This window comes from Quercus lobata, chromosome 2, assembly GCF_001633185.2.
Source record: "Quercus lobata isolate SW786 chromosome 2, ValleyOak3.0 Primary Assembly, whole genome shotgun sequence".
Taxonomy (NCBI): Eukaryota; Viridiplantae; Streptophyta; class Magnoliopsida; order Fagales; family Fagaceae; genus Quercus; species Quercus lobata.
The window spans coordinates 72799404-72809340 of NC_044905.1; positions in this window are offsets into that span (position 1 = coordinate 72799404).

Genomic DNA, 9937 nt, shown 5'->3' on the forward strand with positions numbered 1-9937 from the left:
CAAGCCTGCTGGGGAAACCAACACAAAAAAATAAATCTCGAAGTTTTGGAACAGAACCAGGTCTTGCATGGCCACGGACTCAAGCCTGTGGGGAACCAAACACAAAAAAAATAAAATCTCGTAAGTTTTGGACAGACTCAAGGTTTGCATGGTCCTCGGACTCAAAACCTATGGGGAACCAAGTACAAGAGATGAAAATCAAAGGTTTTGGACAGAACCAAGGGACGTGCCATTGGTCCACGACTTAAGCCTGTGGGGAAACCAAAACACAAAAAAATAAATCTCGTAAGTTTTGGACAGAACCAAGGTCTTGCATGGTCCTCGGACTCAAACCTATGGGGAAACCAAGTACAAGAGATGAAAACCAAAAGTTTTGGACAGAACCAAGGCCTTGCATGGTCCATGGACTCAAGCCTGTGGGGAAACCAAACACAAAAAAATAAATCTCGTAAGTTTTGGACAGAACCAAGGTCTTGCATGGTCCTCGGACTCAAACCTATGGGGAAACCAAGTACAGGAGATGAAAATCAAAAGTTTTGGACAGAACCAAGGCCTTGCATGGTCCACGGACTCAAGCCTGTGGGGAAACCAAACACAAAAAAATAAATCTCGTAAGTTTTGGACAGAACCAAGGTCTTGCATGGTCCTCGGACTCAAACCTATGGGGAAACCAAGTACAAGAGATAAACATCACAAGTTTCGGACGGAACCAAGGTCTTGTATGGTCCTCAGACTCAAACCTATGATAAAACCAACTACTCGTAAGGAAAAACTACATTACGTAGAATTTGGATTCATCTGAGGAAAGCTCCCCACTCGCCATTGGGTCAGTTCCCAAACTGCGGGGATTCGCAAGTCTGCTCTTAGATCTGCAGCACCAAGGGAATCGATGCGACGTAGGGCAATACGTCACCTGAGAAACAATTTGAGTTCTTTACCCTCCGTCAACTCCTCGGACGGTACTCTCATACTTATCACAGAATATTCAATTGTTATTTTTGCTAGTTTCCTGAGTTAAACCTGCTATGAGTTATCGCCGTAAGGTTTGGTAGTGTTGGTACATTAGAACTGATTGGATTATGTTTCAAAACTTCCTGCTCTAAGTATCATTGAAGAAACAGACACAGGGAGCACACCCTTCCACAAAATAATGTTGCAAAAAGAGTAGTATTCAAAATAAGTAGGCAAAATTTCCTTTCTTATTAAAACAAAGAAACAGTACAGCATACAACAAAAAGCTGAAATCAACTTGTGATAAAACTTGCTACATGATAGAAAGGAAAGTTACAAGGAAGCAAGAGAAGGCCGAGGAGGTAGCACAGACGAGACGTGGGCTACTGCTTCGAGGCCTTGTCCCTTCCCCCATGCTTTCGCATGCCCATAGCTCCGGCAGCAAAGGAGCCCAACTTGAGCCTCACGCCGCAGTGGGGAGGATGCAGGTAGCACAGAGGAGAGGTTGGCTACTGCCTCAAGACCTCGTTTCATCCTCAACGCTTTCACGTGCCCGAAACTCAGGCAGCAAAAGAACCTGACCTCAGGCTAACACCATCTACAAAGAAGATGCAGGGAGCCGAAAGTTGGGAAGCCCCCGCAGAAATTTGCCGGCTGCAAGGTAGACAGTGCTGATGGTGGAAATTCCTTCTTCGGACATACCAAAAATCTGGCATGACCAGAACCTGCTTCGGATTTTGACTAAAAGCGTGGGAAACACCCTCTCCCCTCTGTCATAAGGAAATATTTCTTTGAATCTATGCCTTCGTTGCCCGTATATCACTCTTCTGAGCTTGAGGAGAACGTGGCGCCTTTGCGGCGGAGAGAGTTTTTCTTCCCCGACCCTCGTCTCAAACATGACTTGCTGCGGGAGGAAGCTGAAGGAGGAGACTAAGGAGCTGGTGCCTAGGCAAAGAAACTTGCTCTCTTATTTATTTGAGGAGATAGGGTGGTGGCATTTAATTAGCGCAGCTTCCCGAGGAACGCTACAGACAAAACGTCTCCAGCTCGACTTCCAACAAACCTCTGCAACGACAAGACTAAAGGAGCCTCGTCGAGGTGCACCTCGAACATCGGGACACCCAGAAGTACCGCGTGGCCAAAGATTATGGAAATATCTCATGATCCGTGGGCCTAGTAAATTCGCGGCCCATGCCCTTGCTACATGATGGCCCACGGACTACGGCCCACGCCGGGTAATAACTAATGCCGAGGACAACCTCCTGCCCGGCCGCGTACGGGATACCTAAGGAGAGGGAATAAAACAGAACCAAGGCCTTGCATGGTCCTCGGACTCAAGCCTATGGGGAAACCAAGTATAAAAAATTATTATTATTACAAGTCATGGACTGAACCAAGGCCTTGCATGGTCCTCGGACTCAAGCCTATGGGGAAACCAAGTATAAAAATTATTATTATTACCAGTCATGGACTGAACCAAGGCCTTGCATGGTCCTCGGACTCAAGCCTATGGGGAAACCAAGTATAAAAATTATTATTATTACAAGTCATGGACTGAACCAAGGCCTTGCATGGTCCTCGGACTCAAGCCTATGGGGAAACCAAGTATAAAAATTATTATTATTACAAGTTATGGACTGAACCAAGGCCTTGCATGGTCCTCGGACTCAAGCCTATGGGGAAACCGAGTATAAAAATTATTATTATTACGAGTTTTGTATAGAATCAAGGCCTTGTATGGTCCTCGGACCCAAACACGGCATCAAGCCTCCAGTTCTCTCCTCGGCCAGCATGGGTAATCATTACTTTTCACTGGTCGGCCTTATTGGGCCAAACACTTATATTAGAGTTATGGCAACATCTTTTTATTATCAAGTATTTTGGTCTTAGTTGTCATCGGTTTAGATACTTTCTCATTGAGCCGAGCAGCATTTACCAATATACAAAAACATAAACGGAATATGCAAAATGAAATAATAAACACTTTTATTAATATAAGAGATTATTACAATGTACGAAAAAGGGCTCAAACAAGCCTATACAAAAGGAGAACTGCTGAAGCAACGATAACACTCGCAGTACAGAGAAGTAAACAGTCAGGCTTCTTCTAAAACTCATCTTCAAGGTCTCTTCAGTCTCTGCCTCAACATTGCTCATATCATGACAAGAACCTTCTTCGGAAAAGGATGAAGGACAAGGAAGAAGAATTGAAGGAGAAGGAAATAGTAAGGAAGAAATCAATGAAGAAGATGGAGGAGATGAAGGAGAAAGATGGAGGACATGAGTAAAGAAGGAGGAGAAGAAGAGAGAAGGGACGAAAAGAAAGAAAAGGAGCAAAAGAGGGAAAAGGGAAGGCACCAGGACGGAACTGGTGCTGGGAAGACTATAAGAGGAAAGCGGAGGAGGGCACCAAGGAGCAAAAGAGGGGGAAGCAGAAGCACTTAGCCCCTGCCTCAGCCCTGACTCCTAACACGTTGGTGCCATATTAGGTATGCTCATGAGGAGCCGGGTGGTGCTGGTCTTGGTTGTTCTTGACTCAGTCGCGCCGAGAATTCGACACGACGAGTCCCTGCTTCGGATTTTGGCTGAAAGAGAGGCGAGACAGATCTTAAGTCTGCGCCACCCTTGCCCTGATCGAGCCATTTCAAGCTTTATCAGAATATGGTGTCTAGAGGAGGGGCATGATTTCTTCATCATTTGGTGCGATCTCAGAAGAATAGAAGGGAGTTAGTACGAAAGTGATGGCCTCCTGCTTGCCTTCTTATAGGAAGAGCAGAACGGATGGCATTAAATGCATTCAACCTTCCCAAAGAATCTGAAGAAAAAAGAGGCGTCCGTTCCACTTCTCCACCTTATCAAATGAGCCGCTGGATATAAATGAGCCTCATTAAGGGGAATTCATTAAGGGCGCGTCTGGGACATCCAAGCGGAAGGAGCAGATTCCGAGCGGATTAAAAGGAACCCCTCAAAAACCGCCTGACTTCCTGAGAAACCGCTCACATAAATGCGGGATCAAGCTAAATGGGCCATATTAAGGGCCCGGGTTTGCCAAAACCCTCCTTTCCAATCCGGAATTCGGATAGAAGGGTTTTGAGGGGCTATTGTGGGGCCCAGCAATTCGTGGACCAGGCCCATTTGCCCTTAGAAAGTCCGAGGGCCCAATCCGAGGAGAACTGTGGCCCAAGCTCCATGACGCCGAGCACGGACCAATTTTTGGGAGGCAGCCGAGGACAGTCTAGTGCTCGGCAGGCCCATAATCCGCCCAGAATAAAGGGATAAATTCGTAAGGAAATCCCAAATACCTTGGGGCGATTACCCTAAATACCCTTCTGGATAAGGCCCAATGCCTGGCAGAACCGTACTCTGCAGCTTTATCAAGTCATCCCCAACAATTCCGGGATTAGACTGATGGGACCAATGTCAGTATTTGTAAAGACTGACCCTACACGTGGACGAAGGACATCGAACGCACACTAGTATAAAAGGAGAAGTAAGTGAATCTAGCAAAGGGGAGGAAAAAAGGAGAATTCATGAGGAAGATCGCCGGAACGATCCATGCACAGAACAGAGAAAGTCCTCCGTTGGACAGCCGGAAAGGACCACAAGGTTCCTCGGATCAAGTCCGAGGATCCCATTCTCAGAGGTGGCAGTATGGCGGGGCTTTAAACGTTTAGGCCCAGTCCATTTTCCACAGGGATCTTTCTGAAATCCAGACCGGACCATCCCCCCGTGACCAAGCCCAAGCTTTTCAAGCCCACTCTCTACAAATCGTATTGTGAGGGATCTCTCCCGCGTGAACCCGAAAATGTCACTGGGCCGCGCAGGAATCGTGTCCTTACAATTAGATTATAAATTATTGTTGAAATTATGTTATTTGGGTTACTTATAGAATGATTTTCTTTTATAAACTTATAAAAATTATATTTTTCAATCTTGTATTGTTAAAATTATATATAATTCTCTTTCAAAAAAAAATTATATATAATTCAATTCTAAACAAAATAATTATATATAATTCATATTATGAAATAGATTGTTTATGTTATCAATACATTGCAAATACTGATTCGATATATTAAAAACTTATTTAGTAATTTACAAAATCTAATATCAAGTCTATATAAAATATAATATATTTTATATTTGCGTAACTCAAACTTATTCTTATGCCATGATCAGGCAATCACAGCTTGCTACATGCATGGGCAGCTATGGATTACTGCTAACATGTATGGGCATCAAGGGCTACTGTTAACAGGCTATGCCAACAACAGACAACTTTGGCTTGCAACATGCGTGAGTAGCCATGGCTTGTTGCATACATTGGCCGCCCAGGGTTGTTGCCATATATATATGAAAGTTTATTTGGTGTTGCGTTATTTTGATGTGTATTTGTCAAAGTTTCTTTTGTTTATTATTATTACTAAATTACAACTTATGCCCTTTAAATTTGGGTTAAGTTTGATTTTGCCCCCTTAAAATTTCAAGTTTTGGACACATACTCCAAACATTACACAGTTACATATACAATGTTCGGATTTAAGTCCTTCTATCCATTTACTGTGATATTCATTAAATGCCACCTCAACTCAAAACGATGTAATTTTATAGATCCAAAATTTGAAAATTTGGGGGGCAAAATTAAAATTACCCCAAACTTTAAAGAGTATTGTTGGGGGGGGGGGGGGTGTCGAGGTGTGGCTGCCTTGTGGATTTTGGGCCAAGAAGAAGATTCTAAAGATCCCTTTCCATGGCAATGGCCTTGCTCATATGTAAACATGGGATAACCAAAGCCTAGAAGAAGAGAGACCCTCTAAGCCTGTTACTGAGGTAATCCGAGGAACATAGTCGTCTCGAGGTAAAGTGATCCAACCAAGAAGCAATCAGCTGGCTCACTGTTGAGAGGAAAATTTTGATGTTCCCAAATAGGATGTGGGGTAGCCAAGTCGAAACTCGACGATGGGCCCTTGAAATAAAACCCAAAGGCTTTCGGTGTCATGTAAGCTCGCCCAAGCAAGAGATAGAGGCTGCACTATGAAGAAAAAAATTCCAAAAAGTCTCAAATACATTATAGCCTCCCATAGTAAAATAGTAAGTAAATATTAGTGGCTGCATAGTGATGAAAAAGGAGTTATTTTGGCATGGTATGAAGGGAAAGAGAGATCTCAGCTCAATGCAGCAAGTATTAAACTAAGATTTTTGTGAGTATATGTGCATAAGGCATGAATGAGGTAATGTGGGCTGCTTTGAGTGAGTGGGATAGGATTAATACTAAGATTAAGGCTTTTTGTGAGTGGTGAGTTGTTTGTGACTAGTTGAGAGACATTTATGAGCTGTGGTTGTGTGAAAGGGGGAAAAGAGTATCTGAGATTAGATGAATGTGAGCTAAAGATAATGAGTGGTGAGCTTAAGAAAAGCTATACCATGAGCAAAGTAGTAAACAAACCAAGAGTTTCAGAGAGGGCAACTGTACCCTAGTGGGTTGAGGTGTTTATGTTTTTATAATGGAGCTTTAGAGAAGTACTAATTACAAGAATCCAAAAAAACGTAGGACTAATCAGAGGTAGTGAATCAAGGTTAATCTTCCTGGGATTTTTGGTCAGAAGTAGGAGATTTACTTTAGGGGTTGCCTTGCTTCTTTGGGTAATGATGAGATTTTAAAGTGCTTTGCATTAAATGCCAAGATTTCTGGGGCTAAGCTTAATCAATGTGATTAAAGCGTGTATCAAGAATGAATCCTAATGCTACGACTGAGATTTGAACCCCCAAGAAGTAAGATTTAACACCCCAAACTAGGTGTCAAGTTTTAAGTCCACTTTAGGGGGTTTCACTGGAGATCCCTTTATGTCCTCCAAACCACATGTTCCCAATTTTTCCCCTTTATGATTCATGGGCTTGGAACATGAATCACGTCTTAAACGTTTTTAGCATTTATAGCATCAATTTGTTGAGATTTGGACAATTTGGTTTCAGCTCCCCTTCCGCTGGAGGTTCAGTCTTGAGGAAGGTAATGGAGTTCCATCATCCTTTAGACTTCAGCTGATATGACAGCCCTTTGGCACTGTTCATATCGGGTAGATGGTGGTAGAAAACTGATGAGACAACCCCTAGTTTATCCTCAAAGGCTTGGTTCTCTTGTAGGGGTATCTAGTTGTACTTTGGTTAGGGATGAATAGGGGCTGGTTGCCCACTTTCAAGCCTCTTGCTGGGGACCTTTTTGGGCTGGAACTTTGCTCCATTTCATCACTTTTAATTGGGCCACATGGCCCTTTCTTTGCTTGGGCTTGTTCCCTACTCCATGAGATTCTTGGGCCTACAAAATGGGCATTAAAGACATGCTTTGCCATGGTTTTTTTACTTCTCGTGGGCTTTAGTTGTTAGTGGAAATAAAATCAATCCATGAGTTTTAATAAATATTTGTGATAGATTTTGGGTATTAATTTCCATCAGCTCTAAATAATAACTTGTATAGTTTCTCATATTTTTTGCTATGGATTACTTGTAAATGATAATGACCTCCAATATTTTTCTTGAGAATAATATTTACCATGTATTTTAAATAAAAATGGTAACAACCACTATAATGGAATAATGTGATGTTCTCATGAGTTTCTCTATAGATAATCATAATGGACATGTAGGATGAGTAATTACCATGAGTTTTGGTAATAAATATTATGAATGTTGTGGTGTAAGATAGATAGTGAACATGAGTTTATAATATGAAATAAATAAATGTCATGGGTCTAATAATCATAACTTTCCATGGGTTTTTATAAGATGATTGCCATGGGTTTTGAGAGTAGATAATTCATAAATTTTATGAGCTTGTAATATTATAGTAATGGGTTTAAGAATTTAAAATATTGTTCATTATTAGACTTTTAAGTGAAATAATTATGATATAGTATTTTGCCAAGTGTTAATAGCTTTGGGTTTTTGATAAAATAATGCCAAGTAGTTAGCTTGGGTTTTTAATAATGTCAACGTAAATTGGGCTTTTGATATTGCCAATAAGAATTGGGCTTTAAATATTACCATGAGAACTGGGCTTTGATATTGCCAATAAGAATTGGGTTTTGATGTTGCCAATGAAAATTGGGCTTTAAATATTGCTAGTGAGAACCGGACTTTGATATTACTAATGAGAATTGGGTTTTGATGTTACCAATAAAAATTAGGCTTTAAATATTGCCAATGTGAATTGGGCTTTAGATAAATAAATTGCCATGTGTTTAAATTATGGGTTTTGATTATGGATTTGAATTCCATTGATAAAATTGTTTTGCCATGGACTTGAATCATGGGCTTTGCAAATATTTCCAAACGTAATTATTTTTGGGTTTTAAATAGAATAGAATGTGTGTATTAGGTTCATAGGGCCGGTTTTGTGCTTACTTAAAATTGGATAAAATATGAGTTTTTAGGCTTTTTGTGATAGTTCATATCATAACCCAATTTAGATAATGAGATATGAAACATTTGTGATTAACATAATAATAGAACAAAAAAAATTTGGAAAAACCCAATAACTTATTAGTGGTATTTAAAAATAAATAGGTGGTACTCAAATAAAATTAGGTGTAAAAACAAAAGCACCCTAACACTCACTGAGGATATCGCTTTGGTTATCTTCTCGAGGAACGTGAAGAAGAAGATGCAAAGCCCAATGTAACAATCACCTCTGCATTAATAATCTCTCCCTACCTAATGTCAGCCCCATTAAATGCTGGATGACTGGCTTAAATAGTAAGAATACCCCAAAAGTTTGCCTTCATGATCAAGAAAGTCTAATGGAACAAATATCTCCACAAATCCAACTAAGAAAGGAACAACTATATAGGAGGGAGGGGGAGTATAAAAAGAAGTAAACCACCAACAAAAAAGGGGATCCAGAAAATTTGAGAAGGAAGAACAAGAGAGAGAAATAGTGAGAGCAAGAACTTGCATTTTCCCCTAGAACAACCATTTGTATCACAGAAAACCGATTTTTGTCGATCAAAGTATCTTTTTTTGTTATCTTTGACTTCAATCTCCTATATGATCTTCCCATTGTGGAATCAAATCCCCTTTTAGTTAGAAAATTAGTTGTGTTGATTAGAAGCCCAAGCACATTTAAAGATTTACTTTGTTTTGTATTTTTGACCCCCACAAGTATAAATTACAATTTACTCAAAAATAATACTTGAAATGGATTTAATAAGTTCAACGTGATGTAGTTTTTGAGAAGAAAAAAAAATGATGTCATTTTAAGCTTAGTTGGTACTTAACAGACACATCATAACAGTGCATTGACCGAAGAACTTAAATTGTAATTATACCTTACATTAGAGGTACGGATCTAAATTTTGAATTTTAGGGGACAAAAACACAATTACTCCAAACTTTAAAGGTGTAAATTAAAATTTATTCCCCTTTTATATTTCTCTATCGGTAAGTTTACACAAATTTAGTGAGTTTGAACCCACATTTCATCATTTCTTACTGAAAGAGGTGTTGTTTCATCTAGAGCTCACTGGCTAGCTTATTTGGTTAGGCGCGATTTAAAATCTCTTTTTTATGTGTTTTCTAAATTCAGTTTGCTTTTATTCAGCTTATTTCTTAAGCCAAATAAGACAATAAAATTAATTTATTTCAAATAAGGCCCTAACAAAATGATGAGTTCTATTCGGTCTCAAAGGACCTAAAACAATTTAATACTCTTTTATAAATCTGAAATTAAAAACCAAATAGAAAATGTATGAGTTCTAATCTAGTAATCTGTATCAACTAACACAACAATTTATAACTTAAGAATTGAAACACACACACACACAACAACAAATAAAAAGAACGAAATTGATACATTAAATACGTTTTAAGGATGAAATTGAAATTTTTTAAATTTGAGGATGAAAATTGATTTTGAAACAAATTTCATAGAAGAAAAATATATTTCCACTATTAATTTATATTTTATGGTATACCTTATAAACGTTTTAAGGGT